Source organism: Narcine bancroftii, chromosome 1 (genome assembly GCF_036971445.1).
Source record: "Narcine bancroftii isolate sNarBan1 chromosome 1, sNarBan1.hap1, whole genome shotgun sequence".
Lineage (NCBI taxonomy): Eukaryota > Metazoa > Chordata > Chondrichthyes > Torpediniformes > Narcinidae > Narcine > Narcine bancroftii.
Genome location: NC_091469.1, coordinates 113,590,104 through 113,597,500, shown reverse-complemented (window position 1 = coordinate 113,597,500; position 7,397 = coordinate 113,590,104).

Genomic DNA, 7,397 nt, shown 5'->3' with positions numbered 1-7,397 from the left:
AATGGTCCACATTTTCCAGGTTCTTGCCATACACTTTTATTATTGTGGAGTGGTAGAGTGCTGCCAGGCCTGGTTGTTAGAAATTTGTTTGGTGTCTGTTGAGTGTAAGGCCCATTCCTTTATATCCTTCAGCCTCTGACAGCTTGCAAATGCAATTGCAATATTTGTACCTCACAGGTGACTGGCAAATATCTTCTTCAGGAATAAATATAGCTCCCTTTAAACTATTAAAATCACCTTTGCTGCTGGAAATTAAAATACGTCTGTAACCTCTTTGATTGTTTTAAGGACCCACCCAATTCTTTAATAAGCTCAGGAGAGGAACTCTGCTATCCTTACCTTATCTGGCACACATGTGACTCTGGACCCAAATAAAGTTGCCCTTCTTAATGTTTTTAAACATGCTCTTGATCTGTGTTTTGTCAACGGTGTCAATGACTTAATGAGAAATGCAATTAAATCTTCCCTGATGTTATATACAGAGGAAACCTGGGACTATTTTACATTGGAGCATAAACACTGCAAGACTGTAAGAGCGTATACAGAGCCGTTGTCATACCCACACTCCTGTTCGGCTCCGAATCATGGGTCCTCTACCGGCACCACCTACGGCTCCTTGAACGCTTCCACCAGCGTTGTCTCCGCTCCATCCTCAACATCCATTGGAGCGCTTACACCCCTAACGTCGAAGTACTCGAGATGGCAGAGGTCGACAGCATCGAGTCCACGCTGCTGAAGATCCAGCTGCGCTGGATGGGTCACGTCTCCAGAATGGAGGACCATCGCCTTCCCAAGATCGTGTTATATGGCGAGCTCTCCACTGGCCACCGTGACAGAGGTGCACCAAAGAAAAGGTACAAGGACTGCCTAAAGAAATCTCTTGGTGCCTGCCACATTGACCACCGCCAGTGGGCTGATATCACCTCAAACCGTGCATCTTGGCGCCTCACAGTTTGGCGGGCAGCAACCTCCTTTGAAGAAGACCGCAGAGCCCACCTCACTGACAAAAGGCAAAGGAGGAAAAACCCAACACCCAACCCCAACCAACCAATTTTCCCTTGCAACCGCTGCAATCGTGTCTGCCTGTCCCGCATCGGACTTGTCAGCCACAAACGAGCCTGCAGCTGACGTGGACTTTTTACCCCCTCCATAAATCTTCGTCCGCGAAGCCAAGCCAAAGAAAAGAAGACTGATGTGAGTAAAGTTTTGTGCTTCTAAACTTACAAGCTTTTTTTAGTGTTTATTAAGACCTCCGACGGTACAACCAAGGACATGACATGGTGGCAGCGGTGATCGTCGATGATTTCAGGTCCTTCAATTTCCTTATGAAGGGGAATTTGGTGAAGTAACTGGACACAATCAGATACCATTCTTGGTTTTCGGTGAACAGGTCTGCTCCCATTGTGTGCCATGGACTGGCGGGTATTTCCGCCGGTATCATCTCTTCTTTTTGTTGTGTATTTCTGTATTTCTGGCATGCTGGACATGTAGCCACCATGTTTTCAATGTCCTTGTCCAGTAAACTGCTGACTTTGCTCTAAGTTTGCATTTCTCCTTTCCCATGTGGCCTTGGTGTATTTTCTGCAGAATTTCTTTTTTCAATGTCTCTGGTATTACAGCCGAGACCCTGCCAGCAGTACACCATTCTCCAGGGATATGTCGTCCCTGACAGACCAACACTAATGTATTGTAGGGTGTACCTGTTTTATCCTCTCTGGACATCCCTGTATCACCTGTTGGGAGAGCAGCTGCAGCACTTCATCCTTTACGGTTTCTTCTTTAATCTGGTTTAGTTTGTTTATTAGTTACCCTGACGAGGGGATGTACCTTGATCTCCATGTCTTTCATTTTTCATTTGGGGAAAGACGTGACAAAGCATCAACAAGTACCATTTCCTTCCCTAGCCTATACTTCAAGGTAAAGTCATAATATTCGATCCGGAGGAGTAGCGTCTGTAATCTGGCTGGTGCCTTGTTGAGGTTCTTTTGCTGGATGTGTTCCAGCGGGCGGTGATCTCTCTCTACCACAAACTGTCTCACAGAGGAATCTGTGAAATTTTTCGCCACAGCTCTCTTTCAATATTGACATATCGGGTCTTTGTTGTTGTCAGGGCTTTTGAGGCAAAGGTTATCGGTTTTCCTTCCTGCACCAGTGCTGCCCCAAGGCCTCTGATGGAAGCGTCTACATGTAATGTGACAGTTTTTATTCTGTTATAGTAGCTCAGTTCTCCTTCTCTGCAGACCACTTTCATAAGCTTGTCGAAATCTCGCTGATGCGATGGTGACCACTGAAACTCCACATCCTCTTTCAGCAACTCTCTGAGGTTGGCTGTGTGGTCTGACACGAGGTGGGGTGAAGGAACTCATATATTGGACCAGGCCAAAGAAGCTTTTTAGTTCCTTTATGTCCTTTGGGTGGTCCATTTCAGCAATAGCTGTTATCATCTCTGGGCCTGGCCTGGTCCCTTCAGGTGTGTTCACCATTCTGAAGAACTGGCGCTCCTCGACCTTAATGATGCATTTGTCTGCACTGAGTTTGATGCTGGCACCTCTTGTTCTCTCCATGGCCTCATGTAGGTGGAGATCATGGGTTTTCCCATCTCTGTCAAAGATCTGGTTGTCATCTGCGATGCTGACAGTGCTCTTGCATCCCCTGTCGGTTTCATTTATCTTTTGCTGGAAGATATCTTGGCTCACCTTTAGGCCAAAAGGTAGGTGCAGGAACTTGTACTGGCTGAATGGAGTGTTGAATATTGTTAGCAGTGTTGATTCTTCATCCAGCTTTACATTCCAGTACCCATTCTTGGCATCTAGCTTACTGAAGATTTTGGATCCCGCTAGTTCAGAAGTGATGTCTTCCAGCATTGGTAATGGATAGTGCCCTCTTTTGATTGCTTGGTTTAAGTCTTGTGGGTCCAGTCATATTCTTAGGCGGCCATTCGGTTTTTATTTTACTACTATAGAATTTACCCAGTCAGTTGGCTCGACTATTTTTTTTTATTACTCATTTTTCTTCCATTTCTTCCAGCTCCTGCTTTAGTTTTTGCTTCAGCTCTATTAGCACCTTCCATGGAGCATGGATTATTGGTTTGTATTTTGGGCCTATAGTAATGTGGTAATCAAAGTTCCCATAGCACCTGAATGTGTCATCAAAGCATTCAGGGTACATGTCCATGAGCTCGGCCTTATTTGTGATCGGAGGATGTTTTTCAAGTGGGGTGTCGCTATTGATCCTCTTGGACATTTTCTTCTCCCTGATCTCGTTGTTTACAGAGATTAGCTGTAATTTCTGTCTATTCAGGCCTAGAATTACTGGATAGTCGGTGTCAACCACAAAGAATGTGCATATAATGCTCTTTCCTTTATGTTTGCCTTTTATTTTGACTTTTCCCAGTTGTTTAATCATGGGGCCACTATAGGCTGTGAGTGTGACATTTGAGCCTTCCTCTGGGTACCCATTCTTTATGTGCTCAGGGAACATCTGGTGGTACAGTCTAAGCAGGAGGACATTGCTTTGTGATCCTGTATCCAACTTTATTTTCAAGTTGAATATTATTGGTTTGTTTCCGATCTTTCTTTTTAATTGGATCGTGGTGTGTAATTCATTTTTTCTCCCTTCCCTTTCTCAGATGTCTCATGGAGGAGTATTGTTTTGATGCTGAGCGTCAGTGAATCGGAGTCACTGCTGTCACTTCCCTTGATGTGGTATACTTTCCTTCTGTATTCTTGCTTGCTCTCTCTTTTCGTGTCAGACCTACACATCTTTTCCCAGTGATTGACTTTCCCACAGGTCCTGCACTTTGAACCATACGCAGAGCATTTCTTGCGGTCATTGAAGGGGTGTATTCTGCCGCACCTCCTGCAGTTCTCGGATGTCTGTGACTTTCTCTGCATGGACTTTATGGCATCGACCTCTCTATCTCTGTGCTGCATGTTGGCCTGCACGGAGAGAGATTGCATTTGCCTCCTAGTGGCCTCGAAGACCCTAAGATGGGTCTATGGCATCTGCTAACTTCAAGCTTTCTTTTCCTATGAGAACTTTCTGCACTTCCCCAAATTAGTTGGTCTACTATTCTCTCCTCTATTTCTTTGAACTTGCATTTTGCTTCAATGTCCTTTAGCCTTGTGAGGAAATTATCTACTGTCTCATCAGGATCTTGTTTTAATCCCTGGAACTCATATCATTTTATTCTCTGGTTGGATTTCGGTTTCAGATGAGAGGAAAATTTTTCAAATATCCTTTCTGGGTTATTTTCTTCCTCCTCAGCCAGCTCCCTGCTATTAAACAGGTCTAGTCCTCAATCCTCCATCCAAAGAAGGATGTAACTAACCTTTCCCTCTGATGTGATTCCCTTGAGACTTTTGAATGTCAGGTTGCACTTCTGCTTGAACTTTTTAAAAGTCTCTATGACGCTGTCAGCTTCCCAGTCCTTGACTGGGTGTAATGTTGCTGCTGCGGCCATTTTCTTCTCCAGCACTGGTAGTTGGGTAATGGTGCTTTTTCTTTGTTTCCTTCTCTTTGTGTTTATTTTGGTTTATAGGGATTTTTTTTTCTATATGGTGTGGATTTCTATCAATCCCTCTGTAGCCACCATGTTATGTCCTCGGTTATACCATCAGAGGTCTTAATAAACACTAAGAAAAGATTGTAAGTTTATAAACACAAAACTTTACTCACATCAGTACTGGTCATGTATTAATACACTGCTCACCACTTAAGTGTGATGCGGCTCTTACAGTCTTGCAGTGTTCATGCTCCAGCAAATAGTCACAGGTTTCCTCTACATAACACCTGCTTCTGCTGTTGAACAGCAGTTCAGGATGAGAAATTAATGCTGGAACTAATGATGGCCACATCGCTTGAGTGAATAAAAAAACAAACCCATGCCACACGGTCTACAGTAATCCAAGGACAAGGTCTTGATAGTGGCATATACATCTCATGTAAAAAAAATACTGTTTTCCAGAAGTCATGGAAGTTTGTATTTTAGCTCATTTAAAGTAATGTAACAGAAGATTTCTTATATTCTACAAGAATGTTACAAATCTTTGAGTATAGTTGAAGTTTCTATATAAACTTATATTTTAGTTTTCCTTTACTCTGTGACAGTCAAGAATAACGTGGCATGGAATGAAAAATCACGATAGTTGACTCATTTCTGAATTTGGTGGCTATCAGTATGAGGAGAGAAACTTTTGGTCAGGTAAGACAAATCTCAGTTGTTTGCTGCACCGCTATCCAACCAGACAGTTTCACCATTCTGTGGTGATACACCACCAGCCTACTGCAGGGGGCAACCTCTGTACCTGCAGGAGTGACAGGGGACAGGACAACACCTGCCCGGCTGTCAATCAGTCGGCCTAAATGGATCAAGCCCCACCCGGTCGGGTGTCGCTCACCCTCCAGGATTATAAGCCTGTGCCAGCCTCCCGAGGCCTCACTCAGTGTTGCTGCAGCCACAGCCAGCCTGGCTCTGTGGAAGTCTTTGTGGATCAAAGCCTGTTGTACAGTCTTTATCTTTGTGTGTGTCTGATTCTGGCTAGCAGTGCCCCACGCATTCAAAGACTGGATTGGAACTCAGATTCTGGAAAATGGAGAGGGGGTGGTGTGTGCTTTTTCTTAATACTGGGTGGTGGACGGACATTGGAGTTATGTTGTCCTTCTGCCTTAGAGCAAATCTTAATGAAATGCAGACCCTTCTATCTACCCCGAGAGTTCTCATCAGTGATTTTCATCGGAGTTTATATCCCTCCTAAAAACCGATTACAAACAGACACTTGTGGATCTGCATAATGTAGTCAGTAAACAAGAAATGGCCCAGCCCAATGCACTATGAATCCTAGTCAGTGACTTTAACTAGGCCTGTGTAGAGAAAACTCTGCCCAACTACCATCAGCATGTAATCTGCTGTACCAGAGGTCCTAGCACCAAGATAAGGAAGGCCTACTGTTCTTTCCTGAGATTGCATTTTGGCAAATCAGATCACCTGGCTATGCTCCTTCTGCCTTCATACAGATAGAGCCAAAAAGGAGAGTCCCAGAGAAGGTGGTCACAGGAGGCTGAAGAACAGTTACAGAACTTCCTTGAGACAGCAGATTGGGTGGTGTTCAAGGACTCAGCTAAGAATCTGAATGATTACACTAGGGCTGTTACAGACTTCATCGAAACAGCTACAGATGAGTGTGTCCCCATCAAATTGTTCAGGGTTTTCCCCAGCCAGAAGCCCTGGATGAACAATGAAATCCGGAACATGCTGAGAGCCAGATCACAGGCATTTTATCCGGAGATCCAGTTCAATACAGAAGGAGCAGGTATATTCTGGGTTATGTGGAGATTCTGGATGAAAATGGAAACAAGGGGCACCCAACAACTGTGGCAGGGTCTAAATGCCATAATCTGCGAAGAAACCAAATCTAGTGAAGTAGCAGATGGCAAAGCTTCACTCCCAGAGGAACTCAATGCCTTCTACACCTGATTTGATTACAGTAACTGTGAAGAACCACCCCTCTGCACCTCCACATACCCGATGATCCCATCCTGACCGTATCTGAGATGATGCGTATACTGCCTTCAGGAGAGTGAATCCAAAGAAAGCATTCATGGACAGAGTACCTGGTCAAGAATTAAAAATCTGTGCTGACCAACTTAACAGAATTCACAGAAATCTTCAACATCTTACTCAGCCAGGGCTTGGTACTCACCTGTTTCAAACAGGAGTCAATCATACCAGTGTCCAAGAAGAGTGTAGTAACCTGCCTTAATAACTATTGACCAGTAGCACTTACATTGTGTTGAAGCATATCAGCTCCTGCCCGAGCAGCGATATGGATATGTACCAGTTCTCCTATCGAAGCAACAGGTCTATAGCTCACTGGCTCTACACACAGGCCTGGAACACCTGGTCAGTAAAGATGCATTCATCAGAATGCTCTTTATTGACTACATTTCAGCATTTAACATCATCATCCCATCAAAACTGATCAGCAAACTCCAAGATCTGGGGCTCTCATTGTGTAATTGCATCATGGATTTTCTCACCTCCAGACCAAAATCATTGAGGATTGGTAAGAACGTCTTCACAATCTCCATCAGTATCAGAGCACCACTGGGCTGCATTCTTCGCCCACTGCTCTACTCACATTAGACCTATGACTGTGAGGCTCGGTACAACAAATACACAATCTACAAATTTGCCAAAGATACCATGGTGCTGGATTGTTTTAAGAAATTGGTTTTGAAGCAATCACAAAATGTATCTATAAAAACCCATACTTGGCTGAACGGTGCACCAACAACAATCTTGCCCTCAATGCCACCAAAACTTCAGAAAAGGAAAGTCAGAGGTATACAATCCAGTGATCATTGGGGATCAGAGGTGGAGAGGGTGAGCAAATTTA